We start from the raw sequence: 16773 nt of genomic DNA, 5'->3' as shown, positions 1-16773 counted from the left end.
GTCTCCTGGCACTGAGGCCTATAATTTACTTTGCATATTAGAGTCCCAGCATCATAGAATTTGAGTTTTAGAAGAAACTTCAAAAAGATTTTAAGCTTCACACTTTACATAAAAAAATTTATTTCTCTAAGTTTATTCAGTTGGAGAGAAGAAACAGAATTTTTTGACATGCTGTGTGCAGTTGAGCAAGTGGATGAGTGAGTAAGTGGCAGAGAAAGACTCTATCAGTGATAAAATATGTTCTTGCATAAATTTAATAGCTCTATGTCCTCAAACTGGGGATCCTACACAAAGGAACCCAGTGCTAATTGCCTAATTAAATATTTCTAGTTTTCTGGATTTTTAACTATTAAATCAGAGTAGCTCATCCAGTCAGTACGTACCCAGGCAGGGCTCCTGTCCTGGAGAATGGACGGTTACATAAGCTCCGTCCCTGGGCAGGGAAAATGCCAAGGCTCATTGCCTACCAGGCAGGAGCACCCTCCCCAGGCACCTTTGCCTACTCACCCTACCCAGCTCAGCCCTGGAGGAGCTGGTATCTTACCAAACCATCGCCTGACCCTTATGCTCAGCAGCAATCCTGCCCTAGGGGCATTGCCAAGGCCTCCTTAAGAGGAGTAGAGGAGAATTGTTTACCAAGTATGACCTTGGAGACCTCTGGGCCCCAATGTGGCAATTAAATCAACTGACTGAACAAACAAAATTTGCCTTGAGTCCTCAATTCTCTCTATTCCCCGTACTCTGCCTAAATCAAATGACTCTATTCAGTCTCCTCAGAACACAATTTTTCCCTTGGTGAATGTGACTCTGCATCCTGGGATTCTGCACACTTCTGCTTTGATCCAAATCCTTCCAGCCCTTCACCAATCAGACTAAATGACTCTTCTCTCTTGGAGCCTACCATATTCACCACAAGTCTCTTCCTTCCCTGAGCTCAATCTATATGCCTTTTATTTATTTTTTTGCATTGCTGCACTGGATAGGATTTTTTGTATGATTTTAAACAAAAGTGGTGAGATTAGCCATCTTTGCCTTTTTCTTGATTTTAATGGTAAGGCATTCAATCACCATCACATATCATGTTAGCTACAAGGGATTTCTGTAGATGCCTTTATCAGTTTGAGGAAGTTTCCTTCTATTAGTGTGCTGAGAGTTTTATCATAAATACATTTTGAATTTTGTCATGCTTTGCTTTATCAATGCACATGATCATGTGGTTCTCCTTCTTTGGATGTTGACACAGAGAACTACATTAATTAATTTTTTAATGTTGAGCCACCCTTGAATTCCTGGGATGAACCCACTTTAGTTGTGGTGTGTTCTTATTTTAATATATTTTTGAATTTAATTTACTAATAATTTGTTGAGAATTATCTGTGCTTATGAAATATACTGGTCTGCATTCTAATTTTCTTGAGCTATCCAGTTTTGGTATCGGGTAATACTGGCATCATATATTAAGTTGGAAGAGCTCCCCCTCTTCTATTTTTGGAAAGTGATCATGAAACTTAAAGCGTTTTGTTAGGGGGATACACATTTGAAATTGTAATCTTATTGACAAATTAACTCTTTTATGATTATATAACATTCTTCATTATCCCAGGCAATTTTCTTTGCTCTAAAGTTCATTTTAGGAAGAGAGGAAGTCAAATTATCCCTGTTTGCAGATGACATGATCGTATATCTAGAAAAGCCCACCATCTCAGCCCAAAAGTTTCTTAAGCTGATAAGGAACTTCAGTAAAGTCTCAGGATGCAAAATCAATCTGTAAAAATTGCTGGCGTTCCTATACACTAACAGCAGTCAAGCCAAGAGCCAAATCACTAACGATCTCCCATTTACAATATCCACAAGAAGAGGAAAATACTTAGGAATTCAACTAAGTAGGGAGGTGAAAAATCTCTACAAGGAGAACTACAAACCACTGTCCAAAGAAATCAGAGACGACAAAAACAAACGGAAAGATCTCTTATGCTCACAAACAGGAAGAATTGATGTCGTTAAAATGGCCATACTGCCCAAGGTGATTCATAGATTCAGTGCTATTCCCCTTAAACTACCATTGACATTCTTCGCAGAACTAGAAAAAACTATTATAAAATTCATATGGAACCAAAACAGAGCCCCGAAAGCCAAGGAAACCCTAAGCGAGAAGAACAAAACTGAAGGCATCACACTACCTGACTTCAAACTAAACTGCAGTGTTACAGTAACCACAACAGGATGGTACTGGTACAAGAACAGACACTATACCGATGGACGGGGATGGAGAGCCCAGAAATGAGGCTGCACACCTACAACTATCTGATGTTCAACAAATCTTACAAAAACAAGCAATGGGGAAAGGATTCCCTATTCAACAAATGGTGCCGGGATAATGGCTAACCATATGCAGAAGATCGAAACTGGACCCCTTCCTTACACCATACACAAGTGTTAACTCAATATGGATTAAAGACTTAAATGTAAAACCCAAAACTATAAAAACCCTGGAAGACAACCTAGGCAGTGCCATCCTGGACAGAGGAATGGGCAAAGATTTCTTGACAAAGACACCAAAAGCAACTGCAACAAAGGCGAAAATTGACAAATGGGATCTAATGAAACTAAAGAGGTTCTGAACAGCAAAAGAAACTATCAACATAGTAAACAGACAGCCCACCGAATGGGAGAAGGCCTTTGCAAACTGTGCATTTGACAGAGGTCTGATATCCAGCATCTATTAATATAAGGAACTAAATAAATTTACAAGAAGAAAACAACCCTTTTAAAAAGTGGACAAAGGACTTGAACAGACACTTCTTAAAAGAAAACATACATGTGGCCAACAAGCATAAGCTCAACATCACTGATCATTAGAGAAATGCAAATCAAAACCACAATGAGATACCATCTCACACCAGTCAGAATGACTATTATTAAAAAGTCAAAAATAACAGATGCTGGTGAGGCTGGGTAAAAAAAAAAAGGGATGCTTTGACACTATTAGTGGGAGTGTAAGTTAGTTCAACCACTGTGGAAGACAGTGTGGCAATTCCTCAAAGACCTGAATACAGCAATACCATTCGGCCCAGCAATCATATTACTGCGTATATACCCAAAGGAATAGAAATTGTTTTATTATAAAGACACATGCATGTGTATGTTCACTGCAGCACTATTTACAATAACAAAGACATGAAATCAACCTAAATGCCCATCAATGATAGACTGGATAAAGAAAATGTGGTACATGAATACCGTGGAATACTATGCAGCCATAAAAAAGACACGATAATGTCCTTTTCCGGGCCATGGATAGAGCTGGAGGCCATTATCCTTAGCAAACTAATGCAGAAACAGAAAACCAAATACTTCATGTTCTCGTTTATGAAGGATGGGAGCTAAATGATGAGAACACATGGACACATGGACAGGAACAACACACACTGCAGCCTATCTGAGAGTGGAGGTTGGGAGGAGGGAGAAGATCAGGAAAAATAACTAATGGGTACTAGACTTAATACCTGGGTGATTAAATAATCTATACAACAAACCCACATGACACGAGTTTATCCATGTAACAAACCTGCACATGTACCCATTAACTTAAAAGCTTTTGAGGCCGGGCACGGTGGCTCATGCCTGTAACCCAAGAACTTTGGGAGGTCGAGGTGGGCAGATTATGAGGTCAAGAGATCAAGATCATCCTGGCCAACACGGTGAAACCCTGTCTCTACTAAAAATCCAAAAATTAGCCAGGCATGGTGGCGAGTGCCTGTAGTCCCAGCTACTCGGGAGTTTGAGGCAGGAGAATTGCTTGAACCTGGGAGGTGGAGGTTGCAGTGAGCCGAGATCATGCCACTGCACTCCAGCCTGGAATACAGAGTGAGACTCTGTCTCAAAAAAAAACAGTTTTTGAAAAAAGAAAAATAAATAAATAAAGTTTATTTTGTTTGATATTACAGTAGCCACTCCACCTTTTCTTTTATTAGTGTTTACATGGTATATAATTTTTCATCTTTTTATTTTTAATTTTATGGGTACATAGTAGGTGTATATATTTATGGGGTATGTGAGATGTCTTGATACAGCCATGCAATGCATAATAATCACATCACAGAGAATAGGATATCCATCCCTTTAAGCATTAATCTCTTGTGTTACAAACAATGCAATTACATTCTTTTAGTTATTTTTAAATGTACAATTAAGTTATTATTGACTGTAGCCTCCCTATTAAATAATAGATTTTATTCACCCTTTCTATTTTTTTATGCCTATTAACCTTCCCACCTCCCCTCAGCTGCCCGTGACCCTTCCCACCCTCTGGTAATCATCCTATTACTTTCTTTTTTTTTTTTTTTTTTTTTTTTTTGAGAGGGAGTTTTGCTCTTGTTACCCAGGCCGGAGTGCAATGGCGCGATCTCGGCTCACCGCAGCCTCCGCCTCCTGGGTTCAGGCAATTCTCCTGCCTCAGCCTCCCGAGTAGCTGGGACTATAGGCACGCGCCACCGTGCCCAGCTAATTTTTGTATTTTTAGTAGAGACGGGGTTTCACCATTGACCAGGATGGTCTCGATCTCTTGACCTTGTGATCCACCCGCCTCGGCCTCCCAAAGTGCTGGGATTACAGGCGTGAGCCACCACGCCCGGCGATCCTATTACTTTCTACATCCAATTGTTTTGATTTTTTAGATCCCACAAATAAGTGAGAACATGCAATGTTTGTCTTTCTTGGCTGGCTTATTTTACTTAACATAATCATCTCTAGTTCCATCCACATGGTTGCAAATGACTGAATCTCATTCTTTTCATGGCTGAATAGTACCCCATTGTGTGTATGTACCACATTTTCGTTATCCATTCATCTGTTGATGGACACTTAAGTTGCTTCCAAATCTTAGCTATTGTGAACAGTGTTGCAATAAACATAGGAGTGCAGGTATCTTTTTGATATACTGATTTCCTTTCTTTGGGGTACATATTCGATAGTGAGGTTGCTGGATCATATGGTAGCTCTATTTTTAGTTTTTTGAGGAGTCTCCAAACTGTTTTCAATAGTAGTTACACTAATTCACATTCTTAACAACAGTGTATAAGAGTTCTCTTTTCTCCACATCATTGCTAGCATTTGTTACTGCCTTTCTTTTGGATATAAGCCATTTTAACTGGGGTGAGATGGTATCTTATTGTAGTTTTGATTTGCATTTCTCTGATGATCAATGATGTTGAGCACCTTTTTGTAGGCCTGTTGGCCAATTGTGTGTCTTGTTTTTGTTTTGGTTTTTTTGAGATGGAGTCTCACTCTGTAACCCAGGCTGGAGTGCAGTGGTGCGATCTCAGCTCACTGCTGAGAGATAGGGATCTAATTTCATTGTTCTGCATGTAGAGATCCAGTTTACCAAGCATCATTTATTGAAGAGACCACCTTTTCTCCCATGTATGTCCTTGACACATTTGTCAAAAATGAGTTCACTGTAGGTGTGTGAATTTGTTTCTGTGTTCGCTATTCTCTAGTCTGTTCCATTGGTCTATGTGTCTGTTTTTATGCCAGTACCATGCTGGCTTGATTACTATAGCTCTATAGTATAATTTGAAGTCAGGTAATGTGATTCCTGCAGTTTTGTTCTATTTGCTCAGAATAACTTTAGCTTTAGCTATTCTGGTTTTATGGTTCCATGTAAGACTTAGCATTTTTTTCTATTTATTTAGAAATTTCATTGGCATTTTGGTAGAGATTGCATTGAATCTGTAGGTTTCTTTAGATACTATGGACCATTTAACAATATAAATCTTCTGATCCATGAACATGAAATATTTTTCCTTTTTTGGTGTCCTTTTCAATTTCCTTCATCATTGTTTTATAGTTTTCACTATTGACATCTTTTTTTATTATTATTCTTTTTCCTTGCTGAGCAATCCTTTATTATTATTTTTTAATTCATTTTACTTTAGGTGCGTACTAGATCTGGCATTTCTCCCCATGTTATCCCTCCCCACCCTCCCCTCACTCCCCACCCCCCATTGTCTCTCCCTTACCCCCCACAACTGTCCCCTGTGTGTGATGCTCCTCTCCCTGAGTCCATGTGTTCTTGTTGTTCAACACCCACCTATGAGTGAGAACATACAGTGCTTAGCTTTCTGTTCTTGGGTCAGTTTGCTGAGAATGATGGTTTCCAGATTCATCCAAGTCCCTACAAAGGACATGAACTCATCGTTTTTTTATGGCTGCGTAGTACTCCATGGTGTATATGTACCACATTTTCTTTGTCCAGTCTATCACTGATGGGCAAAATCTGGAGATATCTTTAACTTATTTAGTTAATTCCTAGGTATTTAATTTTATCTGTGGCTATTGCAAATGGGATTACATTTTTAAATTTTTTTCTAATTGTTTACTGTTGCTACTGATTTTTGTATCTTGATTTTATCATTTTTAAATTTTGACCTAACTATATATATAAAATGAATTTCTTTAGATACAGTTGGCTAATGTTTTTTAAATTGGTCTAACAATATCTGCCTTTTACTTCATGTGTTTAGAACATCTACAGTTAATGTAATTATTCACATTTGGATTTGTAGCTACTATATTATTATTTGCTGTCATTGTTCCATTTTTTTTTATTGCATTTTAGGTTTTGGGGTACATGTGAAAAACATGCAAGATCATTGCATACATGCATACGTGGCAGTGTGATTTGCTGCCTTCCTCCCCTTCACCTATATGTGGCATTTCTCCCCATGCTATCTCTCCCCAACTCCCCACCCCCCGCTGTCTCCCCGACTCCCCCAACAGACCCCAGTGTACAGTGCTCCCCTCCCTGTGTCCATGTGTTCCCATTGTTCAACACCCGCCTATGAGTGAGAACATGCGATGTTTGATTTTGTGTTCTTGTGTCAGTTTGCTGAGAATGATGGTTTCCAGGTTCATCCATGTCCCTACAAAGGACGTGAACTCATCTTTTTTTTGACTGCGTAATATTCCATGGTGTATATGTGCCACATTTTCCCTGTCCAGTCTATCATCGATGGGTATTTGGGTTGGTTCCAGGTCTTTGCTATTGTAAACTGTGCTGCAGTGAACATTCGTGTGCATGTGTCCTTATAGTAGAATGATTTATAATCCTTTGGATATACACCCAGTAATGGGATTGCTGGGTCAAATGGAATTTCTCTTTCTAGGTCCTTGAGGAATCACCACACTGTCTTCCACAATGGTTGAACTAATTTACACTCCCTCCAACAGTGTAAAAGTGTTCCCATTTCTCCACATCCTCTCCAGCATCTGTTGTCTCCAGATTTTTTAATGATCGCCATTCTAACTGGCGTGAGATGGTATCTCAATGTAGTTTTGATTTGCATTTCTCTAATGACCAGTGATGATGAGCATTTTTTCATATGCTTGTTGGCCTCATGTATGTCTTCTTTTGTAAAGTATCTGTTCATATCCTTCGCCCATTTTTGAATGGGCTTGTTTGTTTTTTCTTGTAAATCTGTTTTAGTTCTTTGTAAATTCTGGATATCAGCCCTTTGTCAGATGGGTAGGCTGCAAAAATTTTTTCCCATTCTGTTGGTTACTGATTCACTCTAATGACTGTTTCTTTTGCCGTGCAGAAGCTGTGGAGTTTGATTAGGTCTCATTTGTCTATTTTGGCTTTTGTTGCCAATGCTTTTGGTGTTTTGGTCATGAAGTCCTTGCCTACGCCTATGTCCTGAATGGTTTTGCCTAGGTTTTCTTCTAGGGTTTTTATGGTGTTAGGTCTTATGTTTAAGTCTTTAATCCATCTGGAGTTAATTTTAGTGTAAGGTGTCAGGAAGGGGTCCAGTTTCTTCTTCCTGCACATGGCTAGCCAGTTTTCCCAATACGACTTATTAAACAGGGAATCCTTTCCCCATTGCTTGTTTTTATCAGGTTTGTCAAAGATCGGATGGTTGTAGATTTCTTGTGTTGCCTCCGATGCCTCTGTTCTGTTCCATTGGTCTATATCTCTGTTTTGGTACCAGTACCATGTTGTTTTGATTACTGTAGCCTTGTAGCAGTTTGATGTCTGGTAGTGTGATGCCTCCCGCTTTGTTCTTTTTGCTTAGAATTGACTTGGCTATGCGGGCTCTCTTTTGGTTCCATATGAAGTTTAAGGTGTTTTTTTCCAGTTCTGTGAAGAAGGTCATTGGTAGCTTGATGGGGATAGCGTTGAATCTATAAATTACTTTGGACAGTATGGCCATTTTCACGATATTGATTCTTCCTAACCATGAACATGGAATGTTTCTCCATCTGTTTGTGTCCTCTCTTATTTCGTTGAGCAGTGGTTTGTAGTTCTCCTTGAAGAGGTCCTTTACGTTCCTTGTTAATTGTATTCCCAGGTATTTTATTCTCTTTGTAGCAATTGTGAATGGCAGTTCACTCTTGATTTGGCTCTCTTTAAGTCTGTTATTGGTGTATAGGAATGCTTGTGATTTTTGCACATTGATTTTGTATCCTGAGACTTTGCTGAAGTTGCTTATCAGTTTCAGGAGATTTTGGGCTGAGACGATGGGGTCTTCTAGATATACAATCATGTCGTCTGCAAATAGAGACAATTTGACTTCTTCCTTTCCTAATTGAATACCCTTTATTTCTTTTTCTTGCCTGATTGCTCTGGCTAGAACTTCCAATACTATATTGAATAGGAGTGGTGAGAGAGGGCATCCTTGTCTAGTGCCAGATTTCAAAGGGAATGCTTCCAGTTTTTGCCCATTCAGTATGATATTGGCTGTTGGTTTGTCGTAAATAGCTTTTATTATTTTGAGATACATTCCGTCAATACCTAGTTTATTGAAGGTTTTTAGCATAAAGGACTGTTGAATTTTGTCGAAGGTCTTCTCTGCATCAATTGAGATAATCATGTGGTTTTTGTCTTTGGTTCTGTTTATGTGGTGAATCACGTTTATAGCCTTGCTTATGTTGAACCAGCCTTGCATCCCCGGGATGAATCCTACTTGATCATGGTGGATAAGCTTTTTGATGTGCTGTTGTAATCGGCTTGCCAGTATTTTATTGAAGATTTTTGCATCTATGTTCATCATGGATATTGGCCTGTAGTTTTCTTTTCTTGTTGAGTCTCTGCCGGGTTTTGGTATCAGGATGATGTTGGTCTCATAAAATGATTTGGGAAGGATTCCCTCTTTTTGGATTATTTGGAATATTTTCAGAAGGAATGGTACCAGTTCCTCTTTGTATGTCTGGTAGAATTCGGCTGTGAACCCATCTGGACCTGGGCTTTTTTTGGGTGGTAGGCTCTTAATTGCTGCCTCGACTTCAGACCTTGTTATTGGTCTATTCAGGGTTTCGACTTCTTCCTGGTTTAGACTTGGGAGGAGGCAACTGTCCAGGAATTTCTCCATTTCTTCCAGGCTTTCTAGTTTATGTGCATAGAGTTGTTTGTAATAATCTCTGATGATGGTTTGAATTTCTGTGGAATCGGTGGTGATATCCCCTTTATCATTTTTTATTGCATCTATTTGGTTATTCTCTCTTTTCTTTTTTATTAATCTGGCTAGTGGTCTATTTTGTTCATCTTTTCAAAAAACAAGCTCCTGGATTTATTGATTTTTTGAAGGGTTTTTCATGTCTCTGTCTCCTTCAGTTCTGCTTTGATCTTAGTTATTTCTTGTCTTCTGCTAGGTTTTGAGTTTTTTTGATCTTGCTCCTCTAGCTCTTTCAATTTTGATGATAGGGTGTCAATTTTAGATCTCTCCTTTCTTCTCATGTGGGCACTTATTGCTATATATTTTCCTCTGGAGACTGCTTTAAATGTGTCCCAGAGGTTCTGATATGTGGTGTCTTCGTTCTCATTGGTTTCGAAGAACATCTTTATTTCTGCCTTCATTTCATTGTTTATCCAGTCAACATTTAAGAGAAAGTTGTTCAGTTTCCATGAAGCTGTGTGGTTCTGGGTTGGTTTCTGAATTCTGAGTTCTTACTTGATTGCACTGTGGTCTGAGAGACTGTTTGTTATGGTTTCCGTTCTTTTGCATTTGCTGAGGAGTGATTTACTTCCAATTATGTGGTCAGTTTTAGAGTAGGTATGATGTGGTGCTGAGAAGAATGTATATTCTGTGGATTTGGGGTGGAGAGTTCTGTAAATGTCTATTAGGTTTGCTTGGTCCAGGTCTGAGTTCAAGTCCTGGATATCCTTGTTAATTTTCTGTCTTGTTGATCTGTCTAATATTGACAATGGTGTGTTGAAGTCTCCCACTATTATTGTGTGGGAGTCTAAGTCTCTTTGTAAGTCTTTAAGAACTTGCTTTATGTATCTGGGTGCTCCTGTATTGGGTGCATATATATTTAGGATCATTAGCTCTTCTTGTTGCATTGATCCTTTTACCAGTATGTAATGTCCTTCTTTGTCTCTTTTGATCTTTGTTGCTTTAAAGTCTATTTGATCAGAGATGAGAATTGCAACTCCTGCTTTTTTTTTTCTCTCCGTTTGCTTGGTAAATCTTCCTCCATCCCTTTATTTTGAGCCTTTGTGTATCCTTGCATGTGAGATGGGTTTCCTGGATACAGCACACTGATGGGGTTTGGCTTTTTATCCAATTTGCCAGTCTGTGTCTTTTGATTGGGGCATTTAGTCCATTTATGTTTAGGGTTAATATTGTTATGTGTGAATTTGATCCTGCCATTTGGATGCTAGCCGGCTGTTTTGCCCATTGGTTGATGCCGATTCTTCATTGTGTTGATGCTCTTTACCATTTCGTGTGTTTTTGGAGTGGCTGGTGCTGGTTGTTCTTTTCTATGTGTAGTGCCTCTTTCAGGAGCTCTTGTAAAGCAGGTCTGGTGGTGATGAAATCTCTGAGTACTTGCTTGTTAACAAAGGATTTTATTTTTCCTTCACTTATGAAGCTTAGTTTGGCTGGATATGAGATTCTGGGTTGAAAGTTCTTTTCTTTAAGGATGTTGAATATCGGCCCCCAGTCTCTTCTGGCTTGTAGGGTTTCTGCTGAGAGATCTGCTGTGAGTCTGATGGGCTTCCCTTTGTGGGTAACCCGACCTTTCTCTCTGGCTGCCCTTGGTATTTTCTCCTTCATTTCAACCCTGGTGAATCTGACGATTATGTGCCTTGGGGTTGGTCTTCTAGAGGAATATCTTTGTGGTGTTCTCTGTATTTCCTGGACTTGAATATTGGCCTGCCTTGCTAGGTTGGGGAAGTTTTCCTGGATAATATCATGAAGAGTATTTTCCAGCTTGGATTCATTCTCTGCGTCACATTCAGGTACACCTATCAAACGTAGATTAGGTCTTTTCACATAGTCCCATATTTCTTGTTGACTTTGTTCATTCCTTTTTACCCTGTTTTCTCTAATCTTGCCTTCTCGTTTTATTTCATTGAGTTGATCTTTGACCTCTGATATCCTTTCTTCTGCTTGGTCAATTCGGCTGTTGAAACTTGTGCATGCTTCACGAAGTTCTCGTGTTGTGTTTTTCAGCTCCATCAATTCGCTCATATTCCTCTCTAAGTTGTCCATTCTTGTTAGCATTTCGTCAAGTCTTTTTTCAAGGTTCTTAGTTTCTTTGCATTGGGTTAGAACATGTTCTTTTAGCTCACAGAAGTTTCTTATTATCCACTTTCTGAAGGCTGATTCTGTCATTTCATCACACTCATTCTCCATTCAGTCTTGTTCCCTTGCTGGTGAGGAGTTGTGATCCCTTGTAGGAGGAGAGGCATTCTGGTTTCAGGTGTTTTCATCGTTTTTGCACTGATTTCTTCCCATCTTTGTGGATTTATCCACCTGTCGGCTTTGTAGTTGCTGACTTTCTGATTGGGTCTCTGAGTGGACGTCCTGTTTGTTATTGATGAAGTTATTTCTGTTTCTTAGTTTTCCTTTTAACTGTCTGGCTCTCTGCTGTAGGACTGCTGAGGTCCGCTCCAGGCCCTGCTTGCCTGGGGATCACCTGCAGCAGCCTCTGCCCTTTCATTCGGAGCTGCAATCCTGAGCTGGATCTAACCGGCCATCTTGGAACTCCTCTCCCATCTGAGTTCTTAATTCAACTCAACACTATCCCACTGCCATCCTAATGAATTCTGCTGAGTATCACTATTGCATTTCAGCATGAATTGATCCTATCACGAAAGTCAGTGGGATGATCACGCCATGGTTCTCTGAATGTGTCAAAGGAGAAGAGCGTTTGAAGCTGTTTCACATTCTACAGCATGCGGTTCTTGAGAAGGAGCTGTCTGTGGTAAGAAAAAAATGAGGAAAAAAAATGCTGTTGGCCAAAAAGCTGAGAGTGACCCAATTACTGTCTTCACTGGACTCGGCCCCATCTAGATTGATGCTTCCACTTTATTTATTTATTTATTTATTTATTTTTTGAGATGGATTCTTGCTCTGTCACTAGGCTGGAGTACAGCGGCACAATCTCCGCTCACTGCAACCACCGCCTCCTGGGTTCAAGAGATTCTCCTGCCTCAGCCTCCCAAGTAGCTGGGACTACAGGTCCGTGCCACCACGTCCAGCTAATATTTGTATTTTTAGTAGAAACAGGGTTTCACCATGTCGGCCAGGATGGTCTCAATCTCTTGATCTCATGATCCTCCCGCCTCAGCCTCTCAAAGTGCTGGAATTACAGGCGTGAGCCACCGCGCCCGGCCCTATGCTTCCACTTTTTGAAACACTTTTTGAAATGTGTTTGAACATCTTACTGTCTCCTCTCCCGCTCACCACACACTTGTCACAAAGCTAAACTTTTTACTTTCCCCTGACAGAAAGGGTCTGACAGTAAACCATGACATGCTTAGATTACCATTACTTTAATCATTTAAGTGCAAAATCACTTCAGTCCCTGTCTACCACTGAATGGAGGCAGATAAATTAGTTCATCTGAGCTCCATGTGATCACCTGTTGGACCTCCTGAGGAAGCAGTCAGAATATGCTAGCAGGAGAGTCTGACCTCCCACCCCAGTTCCTCCCAAACCATTGTTCTCAAGAGATATGACTGGTGCTGGGCATGGTGGCTCATGCCTGTAATACCAGCACTATGAGAGGCTGGCACAGGAAGATTGCTGGAGCCTAGGAGTTTGGGGCCGGACTGGAGAACATAGCAAAATCCCATCTCTACAAATTCTTTTTTAATTAGCCAGGCATGGGCCAGGCGCAGTGGCTCACGCCTATAATTCCAGCACTTTGGGAAGCCAGGGCGGGAAGATCTCCTGAGGTCGGGAGTTCGAGACCAGCCTGATCAACATGGAGAAACCTCTTCTCTACTAAAAATACAAAATTGGCTGGGCGTGGTGGCACATGCCTGTAATCCCAGCTACTCGGGAGGCTGAGGTAGGAGAATCACTTGAACTCAGGAGGTGGAGGTTGTGGTGAGCCAAGATCGCACCATTGCACTCCAGCTGGGCAACAAGAGTGAAACTCCATCTCAAAAAAAAAAAAAAAAAAAAAAAACAGGCATGGTGGTGTGCACCTGGTACTCAGGAAGCTGAGGTGGGAGGATCATTTGAGCCCAGGAGGTTGAGGCTACAGTAAGTTGAGCTTGTGCCACTGCACTCAAGCCTGGGTGACAGAGCAGGACACTGTCTAACAAAAGAAAATGAGAGAGAGAGAGAGATAGCTGGGATCTTTCTCATTGCCCCAGTGCAGTGGCTCATGCCTGTAATCCCAGCACTTTAGGACGCCAAGGTAGGCAGATCACCTGAGGTCAAGAGTTCAAGAGCAGCCTGGCCAACATGGTGAAACTCTGTGTCTATTAAAAATACAAAAAGTGGTGCTACACTCCTGTAATCCCAGCTATTTGGGAAGCTGAGGCAGGAGAATTGTTTGAACCCAGGAGGCGGAGGTTGCAGCGAGCCGAGATTGTTCCACCTGCACGCCAGCCTGGGTAACAGAGCAAGACTCCATCTCAGAAAAAAAAAAAAAAAAAAAGATAGAGCCTTCCTTATACAAATGTGGATGCTTGAATATGCTATTTGCAATGAGGCATAAGTTGTTAGGTTGAAAAAAGAGCAAGAGTAAAATGAAACACACCAGAGACCCAGGAGGGGGAGACAGCAGGACGAGGTGTGTGTGGTGCTGTGATATATAGATGCATGTGCTGGTTTCCGTCCACTGTTGCTGGTTCATAACTCCCATATTGCTTGTTGCTGGCCAGTTTTTCTTTTTTCTTTTTCTCAGCTGAGGGAATTTAGACAATCCAGCGGCCTTGTTCCCCATAATTTGGAACTTTTCTTTGGATTTGATCAAGTTGGGTAGAGTTGGTCAAACCTAATGGGAAAAACATCAAAACAACAAAAACAGAAACTAACAAATTTTTAAAACACAGTTAAGCAAAACAAACAAATGATTGCACAATTTCTATGATTATGAGCCCTCTAATGGTAAGAAATTAAGGCCAGCTGGTTGTGCATCTTATCTTTAGTCATTAAGGAGAATTTTCAAGACAAAACCCCCATTCAGCTACTTACCTAGGAACGGGGCCGGGCTAAAGAGTGTGTGTGCTGCCATCCTGAAAGCAGGAAAAAACTCAAGCTTGCTTTCCCTGTTGGGAGTGGGCTGAAATTCCAGAAAGGACTCGCCTGCACGCCATCATCACGGAAGCAGGAAAACTCTCCTTCCTTGTCGAGACTGAGTAAAACTCCAGAAAAGGAGTTGCACAGCAAAATAAATCTGAAACCTCAACCAGACTTTTAGAAGATCAGGGATTCTCTGGAGAGGGGAGCTCCCAGGCCTCAGCAAATTGTTCAAGTGATGTAAGCAATAAAGACAGCCCAAGCTGGTACCAAGTACCAATGGGGAATTTGTCAAAGGTCAGGGTTAGCTCCACTCAGAATCCCTTTGTGGTTACCAGTTGTAAACCAAAAAGAATCTGAGACAGATCTCAGTCAATTTAGAAGTTTATTTTGCCAACGTTAAGGACACACACCCAGGAAACAGGTCTGTGCCTTTCTCCAAAGACGATTTTGAGGGCTTCAATGTTTAAAGGAAAAAGGGCAGATACTGGAGAAAGAGGAAGACATATTTAAAATGTGTGGGTAGATAAGAGGCAAGTGATTGCGTTATTTTGAGCCTTTGGTCGGCCCTTCACATGTAAGGGAGGTAGAGGAATAGTCTCTTGTACATGCAGCTAGCTCAGTGAGTCTGCACTTTTACATAAAATAAAGTAGGGTAGAGAAAGCAATCAGATATGCATTTGTCCCAGGCAAGCAAAGAAATGACTGAGCTTTCCTTTGTCCCATCACTGTGAAGATAAACCATCAATTTACATTGTCGGGGTGAAATTCGACAGAACTCTCTTAGGGTGAAGATCTTGGGGCCCACAAGGGTAAATCGTGAGGGGGGTACGTAGCTTTTTTATTTGTGAATGGGAGGCAGGCTTGCGTGACCCAGTTCCCAGCCTGACTTTTCCCTTTGGCTTAGTGACTTTGGGGTCCCAAGATGTACTTTCTTTTCACAATATGTGTGTGTATATTGATTTATATATTGATTTTCATCCAGGGTTCTTGGCTATAATTCCCATTGCCCTTGTTAGTCTTTCGTTACAATGTGGGGTGTGTGAGTCCTCAGGGGCAGGACTCTGACCTTTCCCTGCCCCAAGGCAGGACTTGATGCCCTCCCATGAGAGGTCCCATCCTATACCCTGGGGGAAGGAATGTAACATCACGAAGCTTCCATGAAAACCCAGGGGACTGGGTCTGGAGAGTCTTCAGATAGCTGAACACAGGGAGGCTGACAGGAGGGTGAAGAACTCATCCACGTGTTGGGGGGGTGGTGCACCCCGGCTCCACGGTAACAAGCTCTTGTGCTTCCAGACCTCACCCTACGTACCTCTTCATCTGGCTATTTATCTGTATCCTTTAAAATATCCTTCTTAGTAAACTGGTAAACATAAGTGTTTCTCTAAGTTCTGTGAGCAACTCCCCCAAATTAATCAAACTCAAAGAGGGAGTTGTTGGAACCTCAGTGTGAATCCAGTTGGTCAGATGAACCCCGACTTTCGATTGGTGGGGTAGGGGGACAGGGATGTGTCTTGGAAGCGGAGCCCTCAACCTGTGGGGTCTGGCACTATCTCCACGTAGGAGACAGTGTTGGAACTGAACTGGAGGACGCCTGGCTGGTGTCCACTGCTTGGTGGTGAGGAGAGATGCCCACACATTTGGTCACAGAACTTTTCTTCTGTGTAGATGATGGTTGCCGTATCAGAGTAGAAGGAAAACGTGGTTTGAGGAGAGTTTTCCTTCACGCTGTGTGATTGGAGCAAAGGCCAAGAAGGATGGACGGAAGAACGAAGGAGGATCCAGGGAGAAGCGGGGGCATCGGTTCGGCTGGGGAAGGAGGAGTTGGAACCACAGGTGCGTGCTGTCTAACTGGGGTGGAGAACTGTTCGGGCTAGGACTGGAGCCAGGCGGGCATCAGGACAGGCTGCAATTCAAGGGAGCTATATGACAAGGACAGGGAAGTCACACTTGCTGTTTCAGGTGAAGCCTTGCCCAAGATCTTGATTTTTAAAAGCCCAGGTTTGAGGCCATCAGGCTCTGTCCTGCAGCTTCAGAAACAGCTTTCTGCCGGGCGCAGTAGCTCACACCTGTAATCCCAGCGCTTTGGGAGGCTGAGGAGGGTGGATCACGAGGTCAGGAGTTCAAAACCAGCCGTGGCCAATATGGTGAAACCTTGACTACTAAAAATACAAAAAAAATTAGCCAGGCATGGTGGCGCATGCCTGTAGTCCCCGCTACTGGGGAGGCTAATGCAGAAGAATCGCTTGGAACCTGGGAGGTGGAGGTTGCAGTGAGCTGAGATCATGCC

The sequence above is a fragment of the Aotus nancymaae genome, unplaced genomic scaffold, assembly GCF_030222135.1.
Source record: "Aotus nancymaae isolate 86718 unplaced genomic scaffold, 86718_ANA_hifiasm-v0.15.2.pri h1tg000015l_1, whole genome shotgun sequence".
Taxonomy (NCBI): Eukaryota; Metazoa; Chordata; class Mammalia; order Primates; family Aotidae; genus Aotus; species Aotus nancymaae.
This window is presented reverse-complemented; position numbering follows the sequence as displayed.